Source organism: Lissotriton helveticus, chromosome 7, assembly GCF_964261635.1.
Source record: "Lissotriton helveticus chromosome 7, aLisHel1.1, whole genome shotgun sequence".
Lineage (NCBI taxonomy): Eukaryota > Metazoa > Chordata > Amphibia > Caudata > Salamandridae > Lissotriton > Lissotriton helveticus.
Window position 1 is genome coordinate 1,375,195,933 of NC_136068.1, and position 17,289 is coordinate 1,375,213,221.

The window sequence follows — 17,289 nt, forward strand, 5'->3', positions numbered from 1 at the left end:
GGTGCCGAACCAGGGATTTTAATCTTTGGCATCAATAGTTTATGAATGGCGCCGTTTGATCTGTCCGCCTCTGTCATGTTTATCTCATGAAGATTGCGGCCTGCCAGCCAGTAAGCTAGCCATTGCAGTTGGCATGCGTATCCAGATGCCAACATATCCGGTACTCCCATGCCTCCTTGTGTAGTCGGTAGTTGTAGTTTGGTGAGACTAATGCGTCGTCTACCCGAACCCCACACCAGTTCTGTCAATATAGTATTTATTGTTTTAAATGTATGTGTGGGAATCATAAGTGGTAAATTCGTAAAGAAATAAAGAAGACGGGGTAGAACTACCATTTTAGAGATGGCCACTCTTCCGGCCACCGATAATGGCAGCGTGTTCCAAAACTGTACTTGCGCCTTTAAAGTGGTAATTGCTCTACCCAGGTTTCCGTCCAACATGTCTTTCGTCTCTCTGTATATTTGTATCCCTAAGTACTTGAAGGTCGTCGCTGCACTCTGCAAGCGATATGGGGTGAACCGCATCTGTGCGTCCTCTCCCGCGGTACTAAACCAATACCCATATGACTTAGCGTCGTTTATCGTGAGGCCCGATATGACTCGAAATTCCTCAAAAATGTTTGGTATCGGGTCAAGACGGTCCCTCATGTCCCCTATGTACAGTATGATGTTATCCGCATAAGCCAATACTATATGTGTCATTGCATTCCTCCGTATACCTCTGTGTTGTGCAAAAGTCCGGAGTTTATGTAAGAGTGGTTCCAATGCTAGGATGAACAGTAGGGGCGATAGCGGGCAGCCCTGTCTGGTGCCCTTCTCAATACTAAGAGGTCTGGAGATGTATGTATTAGTGCGTACCCGGGCAGTCGGATGTGTATATAACAGAGTCACCCATGCCACAAACTCGGGCGGGAGTCCGAATTTATTGAGTGTTGCGAGCATATAATCCCACCTAATGGAGTCAAACGCCTGTTTCATGTCTAAAGATATGCAGCCCTCCACACCGTTTACCGCGTCTTCATGAAGCATTATCTGGCTGAGCCTCCGTAGGTTCATCGCCGTACTCCGACCGGGGACAAAACCGCACTGGTCTGAGTGTATTAAGCGTGGGATATAGGGGGCCAACCTCGACGCCAAAATCTTACTAAGGATCTTGTAATCCGTGTTTAAGAGCGAGAGCGGTCTGTAGTTCGCGAGGTGGAGCCCGTCCCTACCAGGTTTTAAGAGTGAGACTATCAGCACCTGTAGCGTCGTGGGTGGAAGTGCAGTAGAGTTCAGTGACTCTAGATAAAGCATGTGTAATTGCGGCCCAAGAATGTCTACATTTGTCCCGTAAAACTCAGCCGGTACGCAGTCAGTCCCGGGGGTTTTACCTCGCGGTAGTGCTCGGATCGCCAGCCTTATTTCTGCGATCGTGATGGGGCGAGCAATGTCATTACTCTGTTCCGCCGTGGTACATCGAGATCCGTCATAAAAGACTCAAATTGTTCCTCTGATAATTGCGGATGTCGCCCATATAGTGCTTCATAATATTCCTGAAACGTAGTGTTTATGCCCATTTTTGTCCGAACCGGTGTGCCCCGTTGGTCAGTCACTTCCATTATGGGAGTATATATGGGTGCATCTCGTACCAATCTTGCCAGTAAGGGGCCCGTTTATCAGCTTGGGCATGTTGTCTGCATGTGTATTCTTTATAGTCTAGGATTCTCAACTCTTCAAGCAATTCAGCGTGATGGATGTGTGCCTCTTGTAACTGCGTGAGTTGTTCATTCGTCCCCGCTGCCTCACGCTCTAGCATCGCCAGCCTCCCCTCTTCCCTCCTCAGTCTTTCCATTACTGTGTACCTCATGCCCACTTTCGCACTCATCGCAACGCCTCGTATTGACACTTTAAAGGCGTCCCACTCAATTTGTCTCGAGCTAGCTGTGCCAGTATTTAAGGTGAAATATTGTGTAATAGCATCTGACAGCGTAGATCTAAAAAACGTATCCTCTAGTAGTTCCGGCGATAGGCGCCACGTTGGTATAGGAGTAGGGATCCTACCCCAGTGCATCGTGATTTCTACTGGGTTGTGATTGGAGAACATCTTCCCCATGTGTTCAGCAGTCACCATAGACCCCAACAAGGCCCTAGAGCAGAAGATTCGATCTATTCTAGTGTGTAACTCATGAGGTGGAGAATAGAAGGTGTATTCTCTGTGCAATAAATTTTTGTTCCTCCATATGTCATTCAAATCCCAACCATCTGCCCACTGAGTTAGCTCTTCCGCTTGTTTCCTACTTTCTGCTGCATGGAGAGGGGGATGGGACCGGTCGAGGGATATATCTAGTACTGCATTACAGTCTCCCCCTATTATCCAGTCATATTCCGACCATTCAGCTAGCACTGTACTAAGTGTGGTGAGGAACGTTATCTGATCCGTGTTCGGCGCATATACACTGCCGAGTACAATATGGGTACCATCCAATGTCCCCCTCACAAACACATATCTACCCTCTGTGTCCACTCATTGCTCTATCATTTTAAAGGGAACAGAATTTTTGAGCCACACTGCTGCTCCTCTCGAGAATGCGGAGTAAGTAGTGGCAAACAATTGGCCTTTCCATTTCTTTTGTAGTTTAGCACCTTCTGCATCATTAAGGTGGGTTTCTTGGAGATATGCTATATTCACCTGCCTTTCGGTGCAGTTGCGCTAGGATTCTATGCCTCTTGTGTATAGATCCCATACCCCTTACATTCCAGGTACATATCTTATATGTGTTAGGAGTCTCCATGGCAGGGTGTATCCGTCTCATATGTCAAACCCAGTACAAGTGTCGTGTATTGTATAGCATTAGAAATCACAAGTGCCCTCATTGTACCAAACTTTCTAACCATGAGGTCTCCATCTGAAAAGATCCTGAGACCAAACATCAATGCCCAACTTGGGCAACAAAGAAACGAAATCGTGACTGCGCCCTGGGGGGTGTGGTTGGGCACACTCACTCACTAAGTCTCCGCTGACAGTTACAGCGGTTTACCCTGAGCCTAAAAAGTACCCTGTTCCTGCTTGCCCGCCTCCGCCTTACACATCAGCATCATACATTACCAAATGATGCCTTCAGTAGTTACACTTAGAGTTCGTTCGCCTCTTGTGCAGTGATTTTCGGGAACAATTGCACGCTAGTGACAGAGCCTGACAGTTCTGTGTGTGAGTCCGAGTTGCAGCCTGAGTTTGTTTTGTCTCTGGCATCATGCGCTGCCAGCGCATCTGTCGTAAGTAAAGTTATCGCCGAGTTTGATCTTGATTTGTCGGGCACCCTCCGTCCTCTCTCACCGGGTTCCTCCATGAGGCTGTTCCGTGCCGTGGGTTGGACCTTTCCTTGGTGAGATGGTCCCTCTTCTTGATCATCCTCCATTGGATCTTGTGTGTGCAGCGGCGTAAGTGTTACTTCCATCCACTCCGAAGCCTCCTCAGGGGAGTCAAAAAAATAAGTCTTGTTACCGTGGACAATTTTTAAGCGGGCCGGGAAAAGGAGTGCATACTTCAGATTATGGTCTCGTAGCTTGCGCTTCACTCCCAGAAAAGTCGATCTGGTCTTTTGGACTGCCGGTGTGAAATCTGGATAGATAGACACCGTTTTGTTTTCAAATTTCAAAGGAGCTTTCTCACTGGCCGCCCTGAGTACCGAGTCTCTATCCTTATAATGCAGGAGGCATGCAATCAGAGGTCGCGGTGGGGCCCCCGGTTTCGGTGGTTTCGGAGGTATTCTGTGCACCCTCTCCACACTGTATAGTGGAGTAAGATCCGTAGGCCCCACCATTGATTTCTTCCACAAACTGCGTGGGGTTTCTCCCCTCACTGCGTTCCGGCACCCCCAAAATGCGAACATTGTTGCGGCGTGAGCGCCATTCCGCCTCAACCACTCTGTCTCTTAAAGTCTTAAGCTGCTGTTCCATGTTCTCAAGTTTCGTTGAGTGTTCTGTTTGCTGCGGAATCAGATCATCCAATGCAAGTTTGTGTTCCTGGACTTTCTCAGCCAGTTTGTTGTGGCCGGCTTTCAGAAAGGACATGCCCATTGCCATTGCATCCATCCGTGCTTCCAGTGCTTCCCTCGAGGCCCGTATTTCCGTTAAAAAAATAAAAATAAAAATATAAGGTCTAATTTAGCCTCCTGAGTGTTCTTGCCCGTCGGCGGTATAATTTCGTTGCTGGAAGAGGCCAGGGGGTCCTCAGATCCGGTAGATTGTTCTTCGCCGTCCGCCACAGGCTCCTGGTGCTTGAGTCTGTTTATACCCATGATTGTGCGTGGGAAGTGCGCCGTGTTTCGGTTTCTCATGTAATGCTCTGTTTCCTATAGCGGCGGTGTCCGTGCTAAGCAGTTATTGTCACTATCTGGTTTGTGGGCTGGTATTCAGGATACGTTGCGTGAGGCCAATCCAGCAGAGTCACCAGCCGTAGTCATATATGCACTTGTGTTATTCAGGCAGCCTTTACTGCACACACTTCCCGCCTGACAGCCCTGAATCTCCTGCTTCTGGTCAGAGGGGAGGGCGGGGGAGGTCTCCCTGGTGTTGCTCCCAGCGTCGTCGTGTCTCACATGGGATAGGTGTATACTCTTTTCAATATGAGGGATATAAATCACCAAGTCTGGTGTGATCAGAGTGTAAGTCTTGTGTGGCCGCTCTATGCTGGTAGGCAGCCGGTCGAGTGGAAAGCCGCTATCCAGTGGCGAGTTTGCAGGTTGTGTCAGCCCAATATGCCGTATGCCCTTTATGGGGAGTATCAGCGTGGCTCTCCCCGACGTATGAAACAGGGTCTCAGTATGTCTCCTTGTCCTTAGCCACATTGATCTCGTTGGTTAATACACCCTTGCCCCTCAATTGCTCCCGGCCTTGTGGGGAGACTCAGGGAACCTCATGCTCGTTGCGAGTTGTTGCAGCGCTTAACAAGATGGCGCCCGTCTTTTCCTATCCTGAGTGCCAGCGTATTTACTCCTCCCTAGACCGGTGCTCCGGGTTCGGTGTGGCTCCCCGGGGCTCCCTCTGTCAGAAAGCTCCCCTCTGCCACTCCACCTAGCGCCGCTTACCGCATAGGTCTCTTCGGAGGATCCGGCGTCGCAGAACTGCGCTCTGCAGTTTTCCCATCAGGAGCGGGCCTCCCCGCCGCGGCGTTTCTGGAGTCCGCCGCACTCCACCTCCGTTCACCAACCAGCAGAGGTGATCCCAGGGGCGCAGATGTCGCCTTCCCTTCTCCTATCGGGTCGCGGCGCACCCAGCTCCGGACGTCGGGGTCAGTGCTCGTCCCTTACAACGTACTCGGATCGGCTCCTCCCCTCACTCCAGACCGCGGTCTCCGATGATCCACAAGGCCGCTCAGTTCCCGGCGGTGTTCCTCCCTTGCAGGAGTCGGGATCACCTCCAGAGTTGCTGCCGCTGATTCCCAAGGATATCCCAAGCAATTGAGCGAAGGTGGGTGTCGATTTGGAACAGGGCTCACAGGATAATCAGCTTATGTTCAGGGCACGGGACGGAGCTGGCTCAGATCACGTCCTCCATGCTTGGCCCGTAGCCACGCCCCCGTCCGCCACGATCACCCTTAAGAGCAGTTTTTCATTTTGACAACAGCATGTTGTAATTTACAACCAAACGCTCCCTTCCTGATAAAGGTGCGATTATCTCCTCTCTCATCACATACCTTGGATAACCAAGCCATGGCAGTTACAAAAGAGAAGGACCACAGGGGGAAGCATAAATGAACCAAGGAACTGAGGGGCATATTTACAAGAAAATGTTAGAGTGCGGAGCTTCACCAAATTTGGCAGCGCCACGCTTTGACATTTTCATAACACAGGGACGCGCTGTATTCACAAGAATACAGTGCACTCCTGTGTTTTCCCTAGCGCTGGCGCTAAATTTAGCTTCCTACCAGAAAATCAGGCACCTTTGCACCATAGTGCAAGGGTACCTGTGTTGCAGGGAACGATTGTTTATGTGCAGGAATGTGTCTTCATTCAAATAATCATAATGGCGATTTGTTACTTCTAGATGTGTTGCAGAATGCAGCACACATAAAAGTAGCTAATCGTCATCATTTAATGATTGTTTATGTGCAGGAAGTGGCATCTTCCTGCACATAAACAATCATTGATGGCATTTTGCTCTTTCTATGTGTGCTCCAGAATGTAGCACACATTGAAAAAGTGAAAACAAGGAGAAATAAAGATATTTCTCCTCGTATTGCCATTTTAACGTCTGCTCTTGCATGGTGTTAGTTTTTGGCTGCATCAGATTTACACCTCCTTGTAAATCTGGTGCTGCGTCAAAAGCAATGGGTGTTGCGGGAGATCACCCACACACGCACAGCAACACCCACTGCACCCCCCTTACATGCTGAGTGATGCGTGTATAGGAGTCTAATTTACAAGGCAAAAAGTGGCTTAACAGCCGCTTTGTATATATGGAGAAGGGCATATCGCCACCAGAACTTCACTAAAAGTGACATTCTGCTGGCGATATCCCCTTGTAAATATACCCCTAAGAGTGAAAAAGACAGATGAAATGCCCTCCAAATCTGGCAATTCCCTGCCAGACTCCCCAGTGAAGGGGAAAACAAGACCTCCCAACAGCATAGATAACATATTATAACGGCTTAATTCCCTGCATGATCTGACACAGTCAACGAAAACAGATACAGAATTCCTACAAGCAGAAATGGTGGGTCTGCAGTAAGATGTTAACTCTCTGGCTAACCGTATGGTGAGGCGGATATGAGAATCATCAGAATTAAAGGCACAAAAGGTGGAATTCCTCGAAACGGAGTTATGCGACTTGGAACACAGAAATAGAACAGGTAACTTAAGGATTTTAGGCCTCCGCAAAAATACAGAGAGCAACGATAAATCATGTGTGTTGTTCCTTGAATCCTGGCTCCATCAAGTTCTTGAAATCTCATTTGCTAAAGACTTAGAAATCGAGCAGGCCCTTAGAATTCTGACAAAAGCTGCTTCTTACCTACCAAGAACCCTTATTTTCATGCCCCTAAGATACCAACATACAGAACTGATCCTAGACTACATGAGATGGATTAAAACTATAGACTGGATGGCCATAAAGTTGGGATCTCCCAAGACTATGCGAAACCCAGGGTGAATTGCAGGAAAAGATTTTTGGCACTAAGCCTGGAACTGAAGTCGGTTAAACATTGTGTTCTCCTTTATTGGCTCAGCAAAATTGAAGATCATGTCATATGGCTCAGTTAGTCATGGGTAGAAATGCTGCCAATTTAACATGCACACATTTCTTAAGTTGCCTTTTCTTTCACACAATGACTTTTGACACATATTTGCATGTGTGACAGTGCAGGATTAATTTCTCTGAAACTACAGTACTTACAAACTCACAACACCTTGAACATCTAGTACAAGGCCTGAACATACATTGTGGCCTGAACATACATATGGGTTGTTTGTTATCCATCCGTGCGGTGATGCATCTATCAAATGAACAGAAAACAACGGCGTCTTGACTAAAGTCTCGGCTCAGGAGCAAGAATGCTTTTTGTTATAAATAAACAAGCATTTCTGGGTTGGGTCAGAGGAGCACTTTCAATCATTGCGAAGTCACTACATGCTGAAACCTCGGCCCAGCCGCTTGCTGATCCCTCTGCAAGGAGGGATGTCCAACCTGTGACCAAGACGGGGACCTACATACTTTATATTAGGGGATTCTTGGCAGAACACACACACACACCATGGCATCTAGGTTAGGGAATGCATAGTAGGAGTATGCTATATACTGTTTTATATGCTTGCAAACATACATTGTTTTAGCAAGATGGTGGATCTATTTATTTTGTTTACTTTTCTAATACTGCTAATTGCTTTTATCTGCTTCTGTCTTTTGATCATTGCAGCACATATATCCTATAGAAGAATCACGATGGTCCAATAAATAGTGAAAACACCCTTCTGTGTATTCTTTGTATATTTCTCTGAGTGAGAGCACGAGTGACTGAGTGAAAGGGTTCTCGATCAGTTACCGTGAGTCCTGGGGTAGTCAGGGTTGTCATGTTATGTGGTTGCCAAAACCATTTGCAAACTCTCTAGGTGTAGGGGTGCTTATGGTGGCACTGTGAGCTAGCTGGTATATAGGACAACATATCCTGCGGGAGTGCACTGAATCAGTCTGCCACCATCCCAATGTTCTTGTTGCCCAACAAACATGCAGTTCCTGCTGGAAAGGGAAACTACATAACAATCACACATGAGAGCTGCACGTTGTCTGTCTATGATATGAGCCTAGAGACTTAGAAACCTTTCTGAAAGACTTATTGGATTTATGTGTGTCTCAATACCTCAATTTTCTTACTATCATCTCACTACTGTTTTCTTCCATTTTACTCAACAAACAGGCCCTGCCTCACACAGCTAGCACCGTGCCTGTGACACTGTGCTTTACCCACTGTATTAGTGACAGCTGCCTATCTCATGCATGTTTGTGTGGAATGCTATCTGTAGCTCCTCAGTTGGTTCTCTCCTTGGGTAAATGTTGATCCTGTTTTTCATGCCCTGTGCTCACCTAACATTACAATTGTTTCCTTGCTCAGGCCTTACCAGTCCTATTTAGGTCAACTTTCTGTTGAAGCCTACAGCGCTCCTGTCTTTGTGTTTTGGAGATGTGGCAAGATTCAAGGGTGGATAAAGGGTTGGGGGGTGTTCTGAGTTTGGATATTGAATATAGGGATTTTCACAGCACACCATTTCAATGCTGTGATGTATGCATTTTCCCTGTCTCTTAATCTTCTCTTTCTCTTTCCCCTCTCTTTAGCTCTTCCCTTCTTCCCCACCTTCTGTCTTCCCCCATCTCATCCCCAGGAAATTCATGCTGGTTGAGCTTTGGCTATTTTTAGTTTGCAAATAACACAAACCGTTAGGGCAGGGTCCTAGGGAATGTTTAGAGACCTTGCATGGACACAGCCCCCAAATACTGACTATACTACACAAAAATGTCCACGGGTCTAGAGACAAACGAAAAATCTACCTCAAACATATACTAATCCAAAAAACCTAAAAGATCTTGTGTGGATGTGAAAAAATTTTTTTTTCACGAATAAGGATACCCATCAGTCACCGCTCGGTGCTGCCCTAGTCATCATGTGGGCCTCCTCTTGGCACTTCCATCGTGAAACATAAATGATGAGCGTAGGGACCTGATGGTTATGTCCCACACTAAATAATGAGTCACTGGATAGCCCCTAGATGTCAACTGGTAGTGATTTGTGATGGGTGAAATTGTTTTTAAAATTATATTGCAGTGCAGAAATTTTTAAAAAGTGACTTAAAATTGGGCAAATGAGAGAAACATTATGTTTATTGATATCACTCAAATGCCCAAGGTTAAAAACAGTGCAAACAAGGCAGTTTTAACAAATACCTGCCAGAATGGTTATTAGGTCGACATGTTTCGGCAGTATAAATGGACACTTATATCCTCTGCCTTCCTCAGGACCTCAAATGGGATTGCTACTGCAATGTGCAGCATAAACAACGAAAAGTGTCAAAAAAAGGAAGAAATACCCATATCACCTGAAATCCTAGGTGTATAGTGAAATCCTCTGCATATGGGCTGTTTGTCCACTATTCAGCAGGAGGATTGAGCCCCACCTCACCTGGCTGCGGCTCAGGGAGATGAAGCACCACTGTATCTGTCGATACTCCAGACCGTCTTCCAAGCCATCTCAGGGAGGCCCAGATGATGACTAGGGTGGCACCAGGCGGTGACTGATGGGTATCCTTATTCATGAAAAAAAAACAAATTCACATACACACAAGATCTTTCAGGTTTTTTGGATTAGTATATGTTTGAGGTAGATTTTTAGTTTGTCTCTAGACCCGTGGAAATTTTTGTGTAGTATATTTTTAGTTTGCGCCAGGCTTTTGGCTGTATCATTGTAAAAACAGTTTCAATCGGGTCGGGGACAATCGATATTTGCCCGGCGGTATTGCCTCTGTGACCCTCTAGTTATTTAAATCAATGAAGAGGCAGGCGCTGGAGACTGGAAAGCAGGAAACAAGGTTTTTTTATTCTCTCCGGAGGAGAACACAACGAAACGGACAGAAGGTATCGTTCTGAGGTGCTCTAACTGTATTTCTGAGGCCTGGCCTCTTATATCCACATTTATGACTTTATTGCAGATTACACATACATGTTTAAAGCTTTGATGTGCGGAAAAGACATTCTCGGAACTCCCCTTTGGGCCCGTTCCCACACACATTTACAGTTAAAGTCCCCACCCTAGTCACAACAGGTGATGAGCATCGCGCAGCTGGATAATCCGCCGATTCACGGAATGTGGGGAGTCTAATCGGATCTCATGGGGTGGGGGGGGGGCTTTGATCAACCCGGGGATTCTTTGATGGGGGAAGCTTTCTATTGTACGGGGAGGGGCAAGGATGGTATCGGCAGAGCTGGGTGTCGGCTTGGGAACGGGGAGGACAAAACGGGCACACGGGGAAAAAGGGGGTTTGCATCTAAGGGCCGGAGATCATGAAAGGAAAGCAGGGAGGTGTCGCGCTGGGAACAGGATGAGGGCCGGGGGCAGAGCAGCGCCGAAGAGGGGTTTATGACTCAAGGCAGGTGCAAGCAGGGGGTGGTCAGCGTGCAGGCTTAGTGAAGGCAAAGGGCTATGTCAGGGGCCAGCGGCATGCAAAAAGGGTTTGTTCTGATCGGGGCATCTTAAAATGGCGGGCGCGCACGACAAAAGTGTGGCATCAGGGGAAGAGGCAAGATGGCGCAGATAATGTTCACCAAAACGCACTAATTTTCCACAGTCCCTCCTTTAACATATTCAAGACATCTTGCTGGTTCATTTTCTACTCGGGTTTATTGTGGTGGGCATGAGAAAGAAACCGGTAGGAACCCTAGAAAAAGAGTTGTAAACAATACATTTTGAGGTTTCTAGTTTTTAGGAGGTGCACCTATTTGATAAACTTTGATAAATTTGTTCAGCAGGAAAGTCATAGGAATGCAATACAAAAACGGTTCTGCAGCGAGAGCAGCAAGTACATATCACAACGTGAACTGGCAGGTTATTACATATTTCGGATTCGGATTGGAGCAGGATCAATACAATGGCGGCCGGGAGAGAAATGAGGCGAAGCAAAACGGTGGTTGAGGATGTCGAATGTTCGAAGTTTTATGAGTTCTCATTGTTCTTTGTGGTCTTTCGTTGGCGCTGTTGAGCACCGGCGGTGGAGCTACAAGTCCAGCTCTGTTCTAAGTTCTGCGTTGCAGGGCACGACCCTTTCCTCGCGTTTCTGGTCGGAAAAGGTCCTTTTCGCCCTGTGTCCTTTGATGTGATTGTCAGAAAGTTCCGATGGAAGAAGAGCGTTCAAAACAGTCCATAGGGTAGGTCAGAGGAAAAAGGGGGATGGAGCAAGGCCAAATTAGGAACAAACTAGGGGAACGAGAGACTTCAAATAGGCGGGCGTGTGACGGAATTCAGAGAGCGGGGACTTGTCGACAGGCACTGGACGTCGAGCAGGGGCATCAGGTCGACCCTTTCTTTTCATGCTGTCGAAAACAGTGCCTCGTCCTGCAGCTCTTTTCAGTCGTGGTTTCGCCTTGGCTAATGTCGCAGGTGTCCCTTAGTCTGCAGTCAGGCCTCGTGCTCCCACATCCGGTCCTTCTCTCCTCCAACAGCAGTACCCTTAAACAAGTTTGAAAAGACAGTCTTTTAGAAAATTTGCGGATGAAGATAATCAAAAAGTCTATTTCTCTCCCAGCTCCAGGCAAAGAATGAAAATGTCCGTTATTTTTAACGTTCACAACTGGCATATGAATGACCGGTGGCGGACCTGCTGGATTTACTATGACTTTCCTTCATAATCATTTATTACAGGCATGACAGTTCATCTGATGGTAACCCACCTTCGGGAGACAAATCTGGCAAAGATATGCCGTTCTCTAGAGTTTCACATTTACAAAAGGGTACAGTGAGTCGTCAACATGGTACTACACAGGTATTTTGCTGAGAGACGAACATGGCTAAACATTTCCTTTCTATCGGTGCATCCTGTTTTTCAACTACTGCGGGGTTCATTTTGATGATTTCTTTACCTTGGTCTAGTCTGTTAACCTTGTAAAACATCATTCTGGGTCCTACGTAACCTTTTACAGCCCGGTTACTTAACTAGGAAGGACAGGGGTTTTATGGGAAACAACCAGGGACATAGACAGGGGAGGTAGCGGGGGTGATCGTTTTTCTGGTTTGGGTATTGCGACGATTCGGGGAGGGGAGGGTCGCGTATTCTGAGGTCCTTGTTTTATACTATAGGAGCCGTTGACATGTAGTTCCCTTATTTCGGGCCAGATTAGGGAACCTCTGTCGTCTTACCTGTCCTTTCCCTTACGGCCCAACCTGGGTTCATTGACTTCTAGCGGAAAAGGAGAGGTAATGACGCGGCCTCAGGGTGATTGTATTTAAAGACAAATGTTTGTGCAAATACTGACGGTATTTGAAGCCAATTAGGTGGTGTGCTAGGGGTGGCAATCTGCCAATTTCGGGGCTAACCACCCGGAAGAGTGGTAGTGAAAAAAATAGAGAGAGAGAGTGAGAGAGAGAGAGAGAGAGAGAGGGAGAGAGAGAGAGAGAGAGAGAGAGAGAGAGAGAGAGGGAGAGAGAGAGAGAGAGAGAGTGCAACGGCAGGCTAAATAGTACACGTGCAACAGAGAGGGCGGCAGTGCATTCAAGAAAGGCTATTTAGTGCATTACACAGTAAAGGGTATTCACGAGTCCGCGTTAGAATCTTGTAATCACGCAGTTTGAGCATTAGACAGGGTAGAGGGGACGTACTTTGAGAAAAGGAAAGAAGAAAAAGGAGGTACCATTTTGTCGCACTTTCTCGCATTCTCGGTCCTTTGACCAGTTGGGTCAACGTCTCAGTCACACACACACACATTCCCTCACAGTTTCGCATCATACGTAACGTGGGTTCATTCGCCCGGTCTGGTTTAAGGGCGATCACTTTTTATCAGGTTGTGTTTGTTCGATACGTGAGTAGTTTGCAGGCGTGCTTAGACGCCACCCTGCGGCGCTAGTCCGTTTCGCGTATTTAGACATGGCAAGGTCTCAGATCTTCGCCACACCTTGGCTGTAATCTCTGATGTACCCTGCAGAGGGAGGAAAAAAGGGGGGGGGTGGGGGAGACAGCATTCGCGCGCATTCAAATACATGGATTCATAAGTCTTTTACTTACCTCTTACTCGTCTTTCCTCCTTGGGGTAGTTTTCGGAGTCGGGGGGGGGGGGGTAGTGTGTTCATGTAGGGCGTGTGCGGGGAAACATAAGAAGGAAACCAGAGGTGCCTAGTGCGAGGTATCTAGTCAAAGGATATATCTCACTATCGGGATCCTTAAGCCTCTTTCAACGCCGTGGCGTTCTAAAGTTCTTCGGTTCTTGGGTCCCTGCTACTTTGGAACGTTGTACTTTACAATATTTACATTATTTCATTTCACCCTCCTTTTACATTCCCTCATTTACACCATCCGTTTTACCCATCCTTGGAAGTCACGGTCTTCCTCTACGTGAGAGTTCATGAGTCAGTCGCGTACTTTTAAGTCGGAGTGTCGTGTTGTCGATCCGATCCGTCCTCCAGGGCTGGGCAACCATCTTCCTTTAACCTTAAAGAGAGAGCAGAGTAGGGTGCACAGAAAAAGAACTTTCCTACCCATCCCATATTGTTTTAAAATAAAGCATGCAATACCCGTCCATAGTTTCAAAGACTTTATTTTGCAAATTCATTTCAGCATATGGATTAGGAGGGTGTGGTCATATTTGGTCGGTCGTGGCAATGGCTAAAGTGCGTATAGTGGGGGGGTGTCGTTTGCAACAGTAAAAACATCGGAAAGTTTTACTCATTCATTTGTGAAAACGTCTATTAATTGGCTGGGGGTTCGGGGGCATATATTTTCATAATTTAGAAACATAATCATAACAGTTGTAATCAGATTTCCTATATGCATACCGTACGTATGCATCGTAAATGAGGTTTACATCAGTTATAAAAATATAATACATTGTATATTCGTAGTCAACATTTGTAACGGGGATCTTTTCATACTGTTCGTCGAGTGAGCTCTCCTTGTCTTTTCTAGCCAAGTGTACAAAGGATCACAAAAATTTCAGAACATCAAGTTTATATTAGTGCAAAGGAACACCACGAGGTGTTCGTAAGTTCCGATTGATACCAGCGCCATTTTGGGCGGGGCCGGCACAGTCCGGAAGCAGCATCAGGGGGAAATGTTTCCATTACTGGCAGTTTGGACCAGAGTCCTTTTCGGCAGTTCTAGAATTCACGCTAACAGAAGGTGTGGCAATGTCATGTTTGTTTCGTTGGCGATCGAGGCAGCCGTCCCTTACCGGAAACCTGCAGAGGCCGAAGGCTCCGCCGGGGACCTTTGTATGATCTTCAAGGCTGCGGAGATGCTGTCGGAGATGGGGGCTCGTGCTCCATGGGACAAATGTTCGAGTTGTATGGCTGGCCAAAGTTACTCTAGTGGCCGGGGCCCGCCTTCCAGCGGACCCAGACGCCATTTTGAGGCCCTACAGGGGCCACTCTCGTCGAGCTTGCAAGGATGGAAGAGACCCTTCGGAGCGAAAGGAAGAGGTCCCTGTTTTGTGAGAGCGGGACGTTCAGCTGGGGTGCAGCTGTGATGCCCCCCACCGGGGGGGGCGAGGGAGACTCGTTCACATCGTCTCCTTCTCCCGGTGCACTCCATGCCGCTCCTTTTCATCGCCCCGCATGAAGGCCTCTCCACATCCGGTGTTCCCCAAGTGCCACCATTGTACGTTCGGTGCTGCGCAAATACTGGGGTGCCACCATTGTGTGTTCGGTGCTGCGCAAGTACTGGGGTGCCACCATGGTGTGTCCGGTGCTGTGGAAGTATGGGCACCATCGCCTGACTGGGGGTGTTCGGCGCCGGGCTGGGGGCTGGGAAACCTCCTACCGGTGGAGGTGGGGGAGGCTCGTCCGCGTCGCCTCTCCCTCCCAGCCCAACTTGGACAAATTGTTGTGGAGGTACGTGCAGGACATCCCGCCGTCCAGGACTGCTGCGGCTGTGACGGAAGAGAAAAGGAAGAGGTGCCTCGCTCTCCTCTTGACATGTGGCGGGACTACCTTAGTCTTTCCAGGCCCGTTGCGGCCGGCCAAGGAGACATGTGGCGGGACTACCTGCAAATGCCCAGGCTGCGGGCTCCTGCCTCTCCTCCGGCTCCCCCATACGTTAAGATTTCCTGACCAAGAGTTGGCGGCGGGGCTCGCCTTATATGGGTTGCCGTTGGTTGGGCGTAGCCGTAACCCTGCCCTACTTTGGAAGGTTCCAGAATGGGGGGGGGGGAATGTTCTGTTTGACTTTCATTTTCTACAGTTTATCGTTATTATTCCTTGTTTGTTGTGTTAAATTAAAAGTTCAAGTTTATTAATGGTCTACGGATTTTGTTTTTACCATTTCTTTCTTTTCAGGTTGTTTTTATGCTAGGTTTCTGCTAACAGAGGTTGAGTAACACGGAAACACGTGTAGAGGGATGACGCAGATTCGCACATTACATACACACAAACTCAGACGGGGGACAGTACAAGTACGACATACAAAGACCCAAGACAAATATAAAAACAGTTATTGGTCATAATTATCTCTTTCCGTCTGTGAATTTTAAACGAGGCTGGGTTCCCGTCTTGACATTGCCCGACCTAGGAGAACTTGATCGTGCCGCTGAGATTTTCCTGGCGAAATCTGTGCCATCGGGCATAATCAAACGTGGTGGTTCTGTCTGGTCTGTCTATGTAAGTCGGGTTCTTCTCTGTCTCGCGCCTTTTCTCGTACTGTCGGTCTGTCGTTCTTGTCGGCCCTTTGCCTTTACTCACGCTCAGTAGAGTCGGGCATTGGGCTTTCCAGTGTCCGACATACCTACAAAAAGCGCATTGGTCTGACCCTAAGTCTGGTCGTCCTGTGTATAGTGTCGGGGGATAAGTTGTGGGTAGCGGTGTCCTGGGGTTGTCCTGTCGGTATATTTCCCTACTTGGTTTATCCTCGTCTTTTCTCTGTCGTTTCGTAGCCTCTCTGCGCCACATACCGAGACTGTCGAGCATAATTGGCGTCGTCTTATTATTTCGAAGGGCTATTTCTAACGTTTCTATTTTATCAAGGTCAAAGGATCCTGCCAGTGGCCACTGTTTGTCTTGGCTATCTTCGGTATACCTGTGCCATAATTTATTATAAGCTATGGTGACTAACCCATAGTTTATGAACATGTCCTTGTTAGGGGTGCCTTCTAGTAGAGCTATATGGTCCACCTCTAGCACCCGGTCCGGGCAAAACAGGCTATTTATCAATGGGGAGAAGACAGACATGACGGCTCGTAACGAGGGACTAAAAAGTCAGCACTGCCTATCTTATCACTAGGTGCAAAGACTAGACAGAATATTTCTATTCTACGTTGTTTGCAGGCAGTGAATACCTCATGGATCCAAAAAAACCAAAAGACCAACAAAATAACAATGGGGAGAATGAGTAGGACCGCAAAGATCTGCGTTACCTACCCTTTTCACTATCTGCAAAAAGGATGGTCTCTTCCCTGCTTGCAGACAGAGAATCTCCAGGAAACAATAGTTTGTGAACAACAGTTCAGTTTCAAGCAATTATTGAGTGGGGGAGAAAAAGAACAAGCACGGCTGCTACCCTACTTATCCTCCACTGCTTGCAAAGGGAGAGAGAGCCTGTTGCTTCTCCGTTTGCAGACAGTGAATCTCTAAATAAAAATAAACAAGGCAATACTAGTATTTTTGAACAATCAAGCAATCAAAACAAATTCTTTCGCAACTTGTCGTGGCAACACGACCTTACCCGGACCATGTGGACAGTTTCTTGTCTTCCGAATCCAGCGCCCGATCGTCCTCTTTTTCTCGTATTTCTCACGGCACTCCTGATGGTTCCCAGTCAGGACCGTAGATCACTCGAGAGAGGTCTGTTCGGAACTAGTGAAGTTCGGATGATCGGCTGCCAGACGAGGGTCTATTGGGCAAGAGCTCTCCCGATCGTTGCAGTCGTTCACTCTGTCGTCGGGACCTCTCCCACTGGATCCACGAGTCGCTGATGGGCCCCACGCTTGGGACGCCAATTGTAAAAACAGTTTCAATCGGGTCGGGGACAATCGATATTTGCCCGGCGGTATTGCCTCTGTGACCCTCTAGTTATTTAAATCAATGAAGAGGCAGGCGCTGGAGACTGGAAAGCAGGAAACAAGGTTTTTT